The sequence below is a fragment of the Lissotriton helveticus genome, chromosome 7 (assembly GCF_964261635.1).
Source record: "Lissotriton helveticus chromosome 7, aLisHel1.1, whole genome shotgun sequence".
In the NCBI taxonomy this organism is placed as follows: Eukaryota; Metazoa; Chordata; class Amphibia; order Caudata; family Salamandridae; genus Lissotriton; species Lissotriton helveticus.
The window spans coordinates 1,741,688,589-1,741,700,449 of NC_136068.1; the positions used below are offsets into that span (position 1 = coordinate 1,741,688,589).

At 45.6% G+C, this 11,861-nt stretch overlaps 1 pseudogene; it reads right to left on the bottom strand.

The window, feature by feature from the left end:
* Positions 1-363: 363 nt before the first annotated feature.
* On the bottom strand, positions 364-534 carry LOC144767666 (small ribosomal subunit protein uS14 pseudogene; annotated as a pseudogene).
* Between the last annotated feature and the right edge of the window lie 11,327 nt (positions 535-11,861).

An 11,861-nucleotide genomic window follows, 5' to 3' on the forward strand; every position in this document is an offset into this window, starting at 1 on the left:
ATCCACTCTATAAAGACGGGGAACAGTATCTTCATTCTGCACACAGGCTCTGCAATGGCAGACCTGAGACACACATGTTTACAGGCTGCTTCTGTGGGTGGCACAACCTGTGCTTCAAGCCCACCAGCAGCATTTGATCTACCAGCTCTGGGCACTACAACCATTTATTTCCAAGCTGTTCACAGAGCAAAAAGCCTCTTCAACATTCCAGCCTTATCTTGACTGCCATTTATATAGGATATGGCAAATGCTAAGCAAACATGTTGTAAGCATAGTCCATTTTGTGCATCGCCATAGCTTTCCTTTCTTAGTCTTTGACACGCTTTGCTTCGACATCTACGCAGCAGCCATTTTTTTATTAGTTTAGTCCAACTTTACAAAGCCAATAACTTTGGCATACTGCCTGAAACACTGGTGACACATGTTCAACCCATACTTGAAAATCAGTTTGTGCTTGTTCGAGCACACGCGACAAGATCGGGAACCCTGTCCGAACCTCCTCGGGTGGCTCCAGTAGAGCTGCTGGTGACCCATTTTGTTCTTTCACAGATCGTGAAAAAAAAAGCACTGTACTACGGTCCGACAAGTTAACCAAACCAGCCAATCATGGAGTTACTAGTCCATTCATCAATTTACAATAGGGAGAGCATATGCACTTTAGCACTGATCAGCAGTGGTAAAGTGCCCAGAGTCATAAAACCAACAAAAACAGGTCAGACAAAATACAGGGGGGAAGGCAAAAAGTTCAGGGATGACCCTGCAAAAAGGGCCAAGTCCAACAACAAGGTTAAAACATCATCTTCTTAAGAAGTGCCTTTGAGGGAGTTGTGTTTGTCAGAGAGATCTGGGAGAGATAGGGCTTTGGAGGGTGACCATTGAAGTATTCTACAGGAAGGGGTGGATGTAAGGGATGAAGCAGGCTTGGTGTTGTCGATGTGCTGTTGGATCTTCTGTATTTTTTCACTGAAGAAGTTAATGACATTGCAATTTTCTGTGGAGTGAGGAATAGGTGGGCCTGCAGTGCTTAATTGTTGGGGGCTTCATTAATTGTGTTGGTAGAATACTTTGCTAGGGCTGATGTGATGAGCTATCTGCGTGTTATGCAAAGAAACTTCAGTGTCTATAGTTGTTCTGTGTCCACTCTATTTTCTTTCCTGTCTGCAGATCGCGCATGTATTGTCAGGAAGTTCTTAAGAATACCAGAGTGCTGAAGGCTTTGTCTTGCACAGTAATTGATGCTTGTATGTTCACATATTTTTCTAAAAAGAAATGTTGGCATCTGACGTGGAGTTGCTAGGTTGAGGAATAAGTTCGAGCGGCTGTATGTGGTTTCATGGAAACACGATTTAATGGAATACCATTACCGAGAAACCATTCCCTCTAAAGCGTGTAATGGACATTTTCAGGATGAATGGCATTTATCATTTCTAAGAAACCAATACATAGATTGTAGTTTTTTTTAAATAAACATTGGCTAAAGCATACTATTTGTTTAAATTGTAAATTAAATGGTTCTAAGTCTTATTTTCAGAAACATTTTTGTTGAAGGTATTACATGCCTTTATGTCAGGGGACATTATTTCAGATGTATATATTTTACATGTTTACCTACTTTGGATGCTTTCAATATGCCGAACCCTCACCAACCCTAAACACCATCCATCGCTGTTACCTACATATGCCTCCACATAAATGAACTACACCTATCCCTGTCCTCTAAAGTCCACTGATCCCTGAACCCTAAAGGCCTTTTATAACCCTAAACTCCACCCATCCACTCTTGAAGAGTAAACTCCACCCATCCCTGAATCCTAAAGACCCCTTTCTCTGCCTAAACCACACCCATCGCTGACGCCTTAAAACTCCACACCACCCTGAAACTCTACTCATCCCTGAACCCTAAAAAACCCTCAACACCCAAAAAAGCCAATTATCCCTGATCCCTAAAATCTCTCATCACCCCTAAACTTGCCCATCCCTCATCCCTAAAAAGCCTTCCTACATTTAAACTACACATATGCCTGAACCATTAAAACCCCACACCACCCTTTACTCCACCCATTCCCAAACACTAAACCCTTCACCACCCCAAAACTCTACCCACGACTGAACCATGAAAACACCTTATTGCACAATACCAATATTGTGAGGCATGTTCCTCTTTTCTCACATAGAAAGAGGATGTAACGAGGAGAAATAAAGATATTTCTCCTTGTTACACTACACCTTGGGAATCATAGTAGTTTGACGTATTCCCAGGTTTACCACTGATGGTAAACCTGGAATTGTGCCAAAATTCATGGGTGGATGTGTGGGAACACCCCCGCTCCACTCATGGAATGCTTTCCTAGTGCAGAGTAATACTACACAGTGATTTGCTCTGTGTTGTGTTACTCTGGACTTACCAAGCCTCTAAGGGCCAGGTAAAGTGAGTTTATATGGCTTGATAAATCAAACAAAAGGGTTGCATCGGTTTTGCACCTCGTTGTGTGGCGCAAATGTGGCACAATTCTTTGATAAATATGACCCTCAAAGTATGAGGTGAAATTTAGCCTGTGGATGCAAGTGAATGGATCGCTCCCATAGTTCTGTTTGTTAAAATGAAGAATGATGCGCAGACAAGTCTTGTAGAAAATGAAGTAGATTTATTCTTGAGATTACTTCATAGGTTACAGGTTACAGGATGTTAGTTTGATTCATAAAAGCGCCCCACCAGGAGCAGCCTACTCGCTGCTCAGCCCTTCCACCCCAACTGATTCTCCTTTCAATACAAAAACACTGAATATTATAAATGACCTCACCATAGGCTGAGCAGCAAGGCAGAGAACATTGTTAGGGAGGATGTATTGAGTAACAAGTGCATTACAACACATCTCCCCCTTATAATGATCAAAAACAACTAAAATGCATGAAGATGATAAACCACACATATGTCAGCAAAGGAGGATGAATAAACAACAAAATCATTATACACCCCCCCCCCCCCCCCATAGCGATCAAAAACAATCAAATCTATAGAGATGGTAAAACACACATATGACAGAAAAGGAGGATGCATAAAAACACAAAAACATCAGAACACATCCCCCATTATAATGATCATAAGCAAATAAAGAATGCAAGAAAAGGATATACATTCTTCAAACAGTGGATGCTAATCTACCATAACTCGCACTACAAACTACGGGTACCACAACACCACATCACACAGGGTACCCATTGTGCCTCATAATATGGCACAAGACTGCGGCAGGACAAAGGATTACATCCCTCTACTGCACATACTAATGGCAGGACAGGTCTAACCTCAACGAAAAGGAATAAGACTCCACCCATACCAAAGCAAGGTAACTTTAAACCCAAAACACTCTCAAACATAGTATGGGTATCTTTGACCCCCAAAAAAATCAAGGTATTCTTAAACCCAGAACACTCTCAAAACGCACTATGGGAATCTTTAGACCCAAAGCAAATCCAGGGTATCCTTAAACCCAAGACACTCTCGAACATTCTATGGGTATCATTAAACCCAAAAGAAATCCAGGGTAATCTTTAAACACAAAACACTCTCGCAACATAATATGGGTATCTTTGAACCCAAAACAAATCCAGGGTATCTTTACCCCAAAACACTCTTGAAACAAATCCAGGGTAATTCACACCACCTCTCCTCATTCACAAGGAACAGGAAACCCCCACAACAGCACGCACCACAACAGAATGGCAATGACTCAAACTAAGTCAAATCAATTAAAACATTAGGTGAGCCACTCACCTGAACCTACAGCACAAATAGCATCAGCATGAGTTTACCTCCACAACTTAAAAATGGAAGTCCAGAAAGCAAGCTTGCGGCAGCAACACACCAGTTCAAATATAAATAGGCCCACAGACCGACTAGCACATTAGAGTCTATATAATGCAGTGCTAGTGTTGGAAGCAAGTACTATGTCAGATTCACAATTCGTTTCTCACGTGCTATCACCTTTAAGCAGGAGCAGTTACCCACGTTGGGTCAGTTTCTCCTTTCAGCCAACAGTCAGCCTCGTTTGACCAAAGATCTTGTCATTACAAAAAAAATTGAAACATCAAAGTAGTCACCGTTGTTCAATATTCAGAGGTATCTTCCTCCTCGTGTAGTTCTGGATTGCGCTGTGTCGATATGTTGCCTCTGAACTACTTTGCTGAAGAACATCCTTGTCCTGCCTTCCTGCACGCAGATCCGCGATCTTCAATAACGCGGTGCTATGGGGTTGCCCAGGTGACGTCCAGCGTCCTTGCGCGTTGAATCATGTTACGTAGCAGCACTGCCAATAACACATCAGGGCTATGGGTTACCAAAGAAACATCCGGCGTTACGTTGATAGCACGCGTCTATCATTATAACGGACATCGGACAGGAACCGGCAGGGAGAATCAGCTTGTGATACCCTACACTCCCAAGGGAGCTTCACACTCACTACAGAATGCCGGTAGGTGTTCGCATCATAACACACGCTGAGGCTGGCACCGAGATACAACTGCTCACCGTAGTCTCCACCACCTTAAGTCATTAGTGCACTCCGACAGTTACCGCTCACCAATACTCCATGTGAGCGTGAAGTTCTGCCAAACACTCCTCGGGGCTCGACTTATGCCCCCGACAGCGAAATGCCATTAGATAGGCTCATGCACTGTCAACAAACACTGCAGTTAATGTTCACAACGTGCATGCATAACTAGCTTCAAAAACACACGCTACCTGTTCACTGCTTTGATATATACTTGTTGCCAGCGGCTGAAAAACGAACACTGCCAGTTTATTTCATGTGATATGCAGACCACAACACCATCCATAACATGCTTCCCATCAATATTTCCAGATGACTTCAGATAGTTGCCAGGTTAAACATGCTAAGCTTAATAGTCTGTTGGTAGGAAGGAAAAAGGAAAGTCCAACTTGTACTGCCATAAAGAGGTTGTAGGAATATCACTTTGCACCTTCACACAAATGCTCTACCACGCAAAGGCAGTATTCCTCAAGGCTGTTATCTGATAGACGTATTGCTTGCTTGAGAAACTTCACACGATGGAAACAATCACCCAAATCCAGCATTAACTGGCACGTCCACAATGGGGCCGACCGATCTTCTGGTCACTGGTGGGGCTCAGAACTGCCAGCTAGCTTCTACCAATTGCGTTTCTTTAGTTTCTTAGGTACCAGTCCATTCAAGGTAGTTCACGTAGGTTCTTTCAGATCGTCGCCAGTGTTAAAACGAAGAATGATGCACAGGCAAGTCTTGTAGAAAAGGTAGTAGGATTATTCTTGAGATTACTTCTTAGGTTACACGTTATAGGATGATAGTCAGATCCATAAAAGTGCCTCACCAGGAGCAGCCTCCTCGCTGCACAGCCCTTCCACACCAACTTATTCTCCTTTCAACACAAACCCACTGAACATTCTAAATGACATCACCATAGGCTGAGCAGCAAGGCAGAGAACCTCAATAGGGAGGATGCATTGAGTAACAAGTACATTACAATACAGTTCATAAAAAAACAAAAACGGCGTCCCTGAGTCTCTGTGCTGATTTGAAATCTCTAATCATGCATATTAAAATACATTGTCACCTTTTACCCAAAATACAGGAATTACTTGTTTTGTTGGAGGGGGTAAAGGCTATACCTCTCCAGAACAATTCAGCATACTACCAAGTAGAACTAGAGGAGCCTTGTTAGCACTTAACCACTGTCATGACTTCTGATATATCCGTATGCCATTCAGGCTGTCATAATAGCCTTTCGGGATGATATTTTTGTGTTTAATGATATTGCTGAAAATATGCAATGTAAGGTTGGGTGATGTCCTCAGCATTCTACAAGAAAGAGATATGACTCTTTGTAGCAAAGTGCCCCTTTTTGCATGGTTGCCCCCACTTTTTGCCTATATGTTGATGTACTTTGACTGAGTGTGCCCTGGGCTCCTGCCAAACAAATACCGAGGGCATATGTGTTTTTCCTAAACTCTACTGTTGCAACACCCAATTGCCAAATCTCTGGCAACATTTAAGTCACTTGTAAAAGGTACCATAGGTACCAAGGTCACTGTGATCAGGGAAGACCTCTAAGGGCTGCATCACTTTTTGGGCGACCCTTAGAGGCCCTGTACCTTTACACACACACACTGCCATTGCAGGCTGCATGTTTTGGTGCAGAACAAAGTAAAAAGTTGACATGACACACATCCCTGTGTGCCATGCCTACAACCCACTGCCCTGGCATAGGTAAGCCACCTCTCTAGCTGGGTGCACTATACCAGCGGTGAGGATACAGGTGCATGAGCCGTGTACCCCTACAATGTCTAAGTCAATTCTTAGACATTGTAAGTGCAGTAATGCCATAAAGAGTATATGGCATGGGAGTTTGTCATTACAAACTCCACAGCGCCATAATGGCTTTCCTGAAAACTGGGAAGTTTGGTGTCAAACATTTCAGCACATTAAACCCACACTGATGCCAGTGAAAAATTTCATGAAAAATACACTCCCAGGGCGTCTTAGAGATGCCCTCTGAAAAATGACTTAACTGTAGTGTCCTGCCTGAATGGCTGCTCACTAGCTGCCACCACCAGACATGTTTCTGGACCCCTGGGTTGAGAGCCTGCCACTCTCAGAGTCCTAAAACAAAGGACATCCTGGGACAAGGTGCCAAACCTCCTCCCCCAGGATGGGCACGAAAAGGAGGCTTCAATAGCCTGCCGCCTTTGTGAGCTACCCCAGCCATTTACTGCTCCCAGCAACTGGCCCCAACAGGTTCTGATCCCCACTTTAGGTATGAGAATCGGCGAGAAAACCAACATAGGAAGAGAGGTGTTCCCATCTTTGCCAACCCAACCCCTCAGGTGGGGAGACAAGATGAAGCACAACTTTCAGTCCCCGCCATCTTGCATATGAGAGTACCCAGTCAACCAGAGTGAGGCTCATGCTACTCCTCCCACTGGAGGGTAGCATAATAGGGGGTGTACCCACCCCACGGGAGGGCCCCATTGGTCCCGAACTGTACCTACTCGTAACACCCCTAAATTTAGTATAAGGGGGCAACCCTGAACCATGCCTCCTCAGACCAGAGCCGAAAAGAAGCTAGAAGAAGAAGGACCGAACAGCTGTGCAGAGAGAAGAGGAGGACACCAACTGACTTGGCCCCAGTCCTACAGGCCTGTCCCAACCTCAGACTCCTCCAACAGAACCTTGATGTGTCCAGCAATCAGCAGTCCTCGAAAAACCCAGCGAACCTGCCCTTCCTTTGTGAATATAAAGGACTTTTTCTCCCATGAGCACCGACTTGCTCAAAGGTAACCGACTCTGGCCGACTGCATGAGTCTCCACCACTCCGCTCCTGCCGCTCCAAGCCGGAATGACCCATCACCCTAAGGAGGTCCCCCCCTGAGTGATCCTAGCCTGGATCCCAGTGACCCCTGAACCTCCATAAGTTCCTAAATCAAACCTGCAGCTAATAACTGGAATGCCCCCATAACTGTGAGCAAAGAAGACCTCTGGTTACAGAACCAAAAGGGGTCCAGAGGGAGCAACTGCGACCATCCGACCGACTCCATCACCGAACGCTTGCGGTCACAGGACGACGACTCACAAAGCCCCCATTTGCCGCAACAGCAGCTGACCTTCTCTGGGGGAACTGCGACAGAATCTGCAGCATCAGCCAAGACTGCATCCTATACCCGGCAACCCTGTGCCGCTGGTGGTGTAGTTCTTGTGTTGGGCTTTGGGACCTCCAGTGCTGACTTCAACCCCCGGAGATTTTTGTTCCGCAATCTGGTGGCCTGCTTGACACAGTCCCCAACTACACAACTGTGCTTAGCGCATTGTCTAGTGTGTGGTCCCTGCGGTCTGCACCCGTCTACCTCAGGGCCCCAGGCGGTGTGACTCGAATGTCCATTTGACCGAATATTACCCACGGATCTGTAAGCTTAGCTCTGCCTTCTCAGGACTAAGTGTGGCTCATGAGTAGTACTGTAAACCTGTATTAAGTTTGCAAAACGTTTTGACTCATTTATCTCTCACTCAGGAAATGCACCGGACTAGTATCTAGAGATGACTGGCTGCGTAAGAAAAGTAATTACAAAGTAATTGACTGTCTGTATATATAAAGTAATTATACTGTAACTAATTAATTGCATTCAAACTGTATTTAAACTGCATATGCTTGCAAAGTATTTCTATGCTGACCTGTACCAGGTCTGGCTTGGTTCTAGAAAATAAATATAACTAAGTAATATTTTTACACAAACCAATTGGTCAGAGTTCAGTCCTCCTTGAGTGTGTGAAATCATATCTTGCCTGAGTTGTACAATAAATGCTTTATACTACGCTCTGATAAGGTCTTACTTCTCAACCACAGCACCACAAATAGAGATTAGGGTACTCTCTACTTTTACTTCTAACTACCTTTGGGGATCCATTGGACTCTGTGCACAATATACCTTACTTTGGTATAGTATATACTGAGCCAGCTTCCTAAACCCTTCAGAAGGAAAATTTAGATTCTTTACTCAGGAAGTGAAATATCTAGGTTATATAATTGATCTAAATGTTAATCATCCTAAAGATAATTTCTGCAAGGCTATTTATAACAAGAAAGTACCAACTAACAAAAACAGTTAAAAAAATATTCTGGGGTTTTGTGTGATTCATGGACAATTTCACTCTTATACTTGGCCTCTCAGGAACTTACTTAAAAAAAGGCTTTCAGTTTTCCTAGGACAGTGAACATTCTCAGACACTTAACAGTGTAAAAATGTCCATTAAAAAAGTTCCTTATTTATCTCTGCATTTCCAGAGTGCATATTGTGTGGTATCTGTAGATACCAGTGGTGAAGGTACACAAGCTATGTTATCACAAAGTGTTTCTTAATCAATCAATCTATCATTGGATCCATAGAGCGTGGATAATCGCCCAGGAGGGTATCCAGGAGATGCGGGTTGTGCTGGCTCAAGATGGAATTACTGGAACAGCCACTTGAAGGCGAGGGCTTTCCAGGTTTTCACCACAAGGTAGGATAAGGATCCTCGTCCGCTGTAGCATCGCCGGTGCGTGGGTTGTGGGCTAGAAAGATGGATGTGTGTAAAAAGGTCAGGCTACCAATCAGAAAAAGATCCTTAAGTATTGCCCGGCGGTGTCGCCTCTTTAACCCACAAGATATTAATCAATGAAGAGGCAGGCGCTGGAGACTGGAAGGCAGGAAACAAGGGTTTATTCTCTCCGGAGGAGAACACATCAGTTCGGACAGCAAGTATCGTCACGAGGTGCTCTAGCCGCATCTCTGAGGCCTGGCCTCTTATACACAGGATTATGATCTTTATTGCAGGTAACACATTCTTGCAATGCTTTGAAGTATGAAAGGACATCCTCGGAATCTCCCCTTCAGGCCCGTTCCCACACACATTTACAGTTGAAGTCCCCACCCCGGTCACAACAGGTGATGATTATCGCGCAGCTGGACATTCCGCCGATTCACGGAATGTGTGGGGTTGATCGGATCTCATAGGGTGGGGGCTTTGATCAACTCGAGGGTCCTTTAATGGGGGAAGCTTCCTACTGTACGGGGGGGCAATAAACAGTATCCGCAGAGCCAGGTGGCGGCCTGGGAACGAGGAAGACAAACGGGCACACAGGAAAAAGGGGGTTTGTATCAAAGGGCCTGGGACCATGAAAGGAATGAAGGGAGGTGTCGCGCTGGGAACAGGATGGGATTCCGGGGCAGAGCTGCGCTGAAGAGGGGTTTACGACCCAAGGCATGTGAGAGCGGGGGGTTGTCAGCGTGCGGGGGGATGCCTGCGAGGTTGAGATAGAGAGAGAGAGAGAGAGAGAGAGAGAGAGAGAGAGAGAGAGAGAGACGCGCTGGCTATCAGCGAGGGGCAGGGAGGCCATGGTGCTCAAAATGGCTGCCGCTTACGTGCACGAATGGGTTCAAGAAGAGCAAGATGGCGCCGATAATGTTGACATTTGCAGCCTAACTTTTAACAGTCCTCCCTTTTCAACATATCTAGCCAACTTGCCTACTCAATGTCAATCTTCATCAAATTCCTAACCTCGGCAAAATATAATGCTCCCATGCGTTCGTTTCCAAGGTCCACAGTCTTAGGGCAAATACAATTTGCACATAATGAACACAGAGGTGGCAGACATTGAATTCCTAAGCATAGACCGCATATTGCATTTGCACATAATGAACACAGAGGTGGCAGACATTGAATTCCTAAGCATAGACTGCATATTACAACTACAGGAATCAGGATAATGGTGAACAGTCTCCAGCCCCAGTTCTTAACGGTGTTCCAGAACCAACCACCAAGCGACCATTCTTCCTGATCCTGGTGGACTTCTGAAGAGAGTCTGTGAAGATGTTCGATGGCTTTGTACACTGAGGGTGAGTTGTCCGGTATGTATGTACAGCAGCTGGACCCAATAATGCGGCATGCTCCACCACGGTCTGCAAGAACCACATCTAGGACAAGGCGGTTCTGGAGGGCCACCAAGCGGACCGCTTGAAGCTCGGCGGTGTTGTTAGCAAAGATACCAGCTGTGATGTTCATTGTTGTCTCAACTGCCTGAGTCAGATGTCGGATGGCACGGCTGTTTGCCATCGGGCCCCAGAGGGGAACAAGTCCCTTCATAGCATCGAGGAACTGCGCTCCTGTTGAGTCGGCTTGTTCAATGTCCTTGGCTCGTTTTTGTCTATGATGATTCGCTGGGGCCACATAAGTCGGAGGAAGGATGAAGGAGATGAAACAAGTGCCCCCCAGCCTTTGGGGAGCCAGGTGTAGGCCTTTGTGCAGCAGACGAAATACATGTTTGGGGACGACACAAAGGAAGGTGGATCCGTGGAGTCCAAAGTTCTGGTAAAACGGCAAGCACTGCGGCCCACCAGCTGTGTCCCACGTCCTTCTATGCACATGCGGCCTGTGACGTTGATGACTGACAGGGCCACAGTCAGAGTGGCAGCCGTTCGTTTCCGCAGGTAGGAGAAGGTGGGTCTGGTTGGATTGTTGAACACCTGCATTTCAATTCGTTCTTTAGCAGGGATGTCCATGTGGATTGAGTCGTTGGAGGTCTGCGGGCAGAAGTGTGTCTTTGTTTTGTTTCGCCAGACCCCGTGGAAGAAATGCGTTACGGTTTTGCTGGAGGTGGCATTGTCCTTATAGCTTTCTTGCAGGAGGATCAGCCAAGCAAGGCAGGAGCCATGAACTGAGAAGGGTGAAGGGACGAATGGTATCGAGTGTCCAGTGGCGTGGGGTAGCAACCCACAGATCCAACAGTTGGTGGCATTGGTGGCGAGATTGTGCTGGTGAAGTAGCTGTACGAAAGAGTTATTCCAAAACTCCTTTCACCTCTCTCTGAGTTGAGGAGAGAGCGAAATCAGATAATGTTCCTTCATGGTGGTAGGCTGAGCAGTGGTCAGGAATGTTTCGTGAGCAGGTGCATTTTCTTCCACAATCCAGAGTGTGGTCATGAGGAGAAAGCAGAAAAGGATTGTGATGAAGAGTGCAATTGTCTTTGAGCTGTGGAGTCTGTCTGTTCTTGGGTTTCTGTAGTGGGTATTTCCTGTTGCCTCCATCATCTTCTTATTTGGCGCTTCCATCATCTTCTTATCTGGCGCTTCCATCATCTTCATCTTCAAGGTGCTCGGTAGTGGGCAGAACCACAGACTTAGTTTAGCTTCTCTCCAGGTAACCCTTGGTTGCTTTGGGTCACCGTTCTGAGATTTAACTTAGTTCGTGGTCTACTTAGCCGAAGCTCCCTCCTTTCGACGCAGGAAATACCCTTCTCTGGATGGCACAGTGGGATCAGAGAATTTTGAAAGTTCA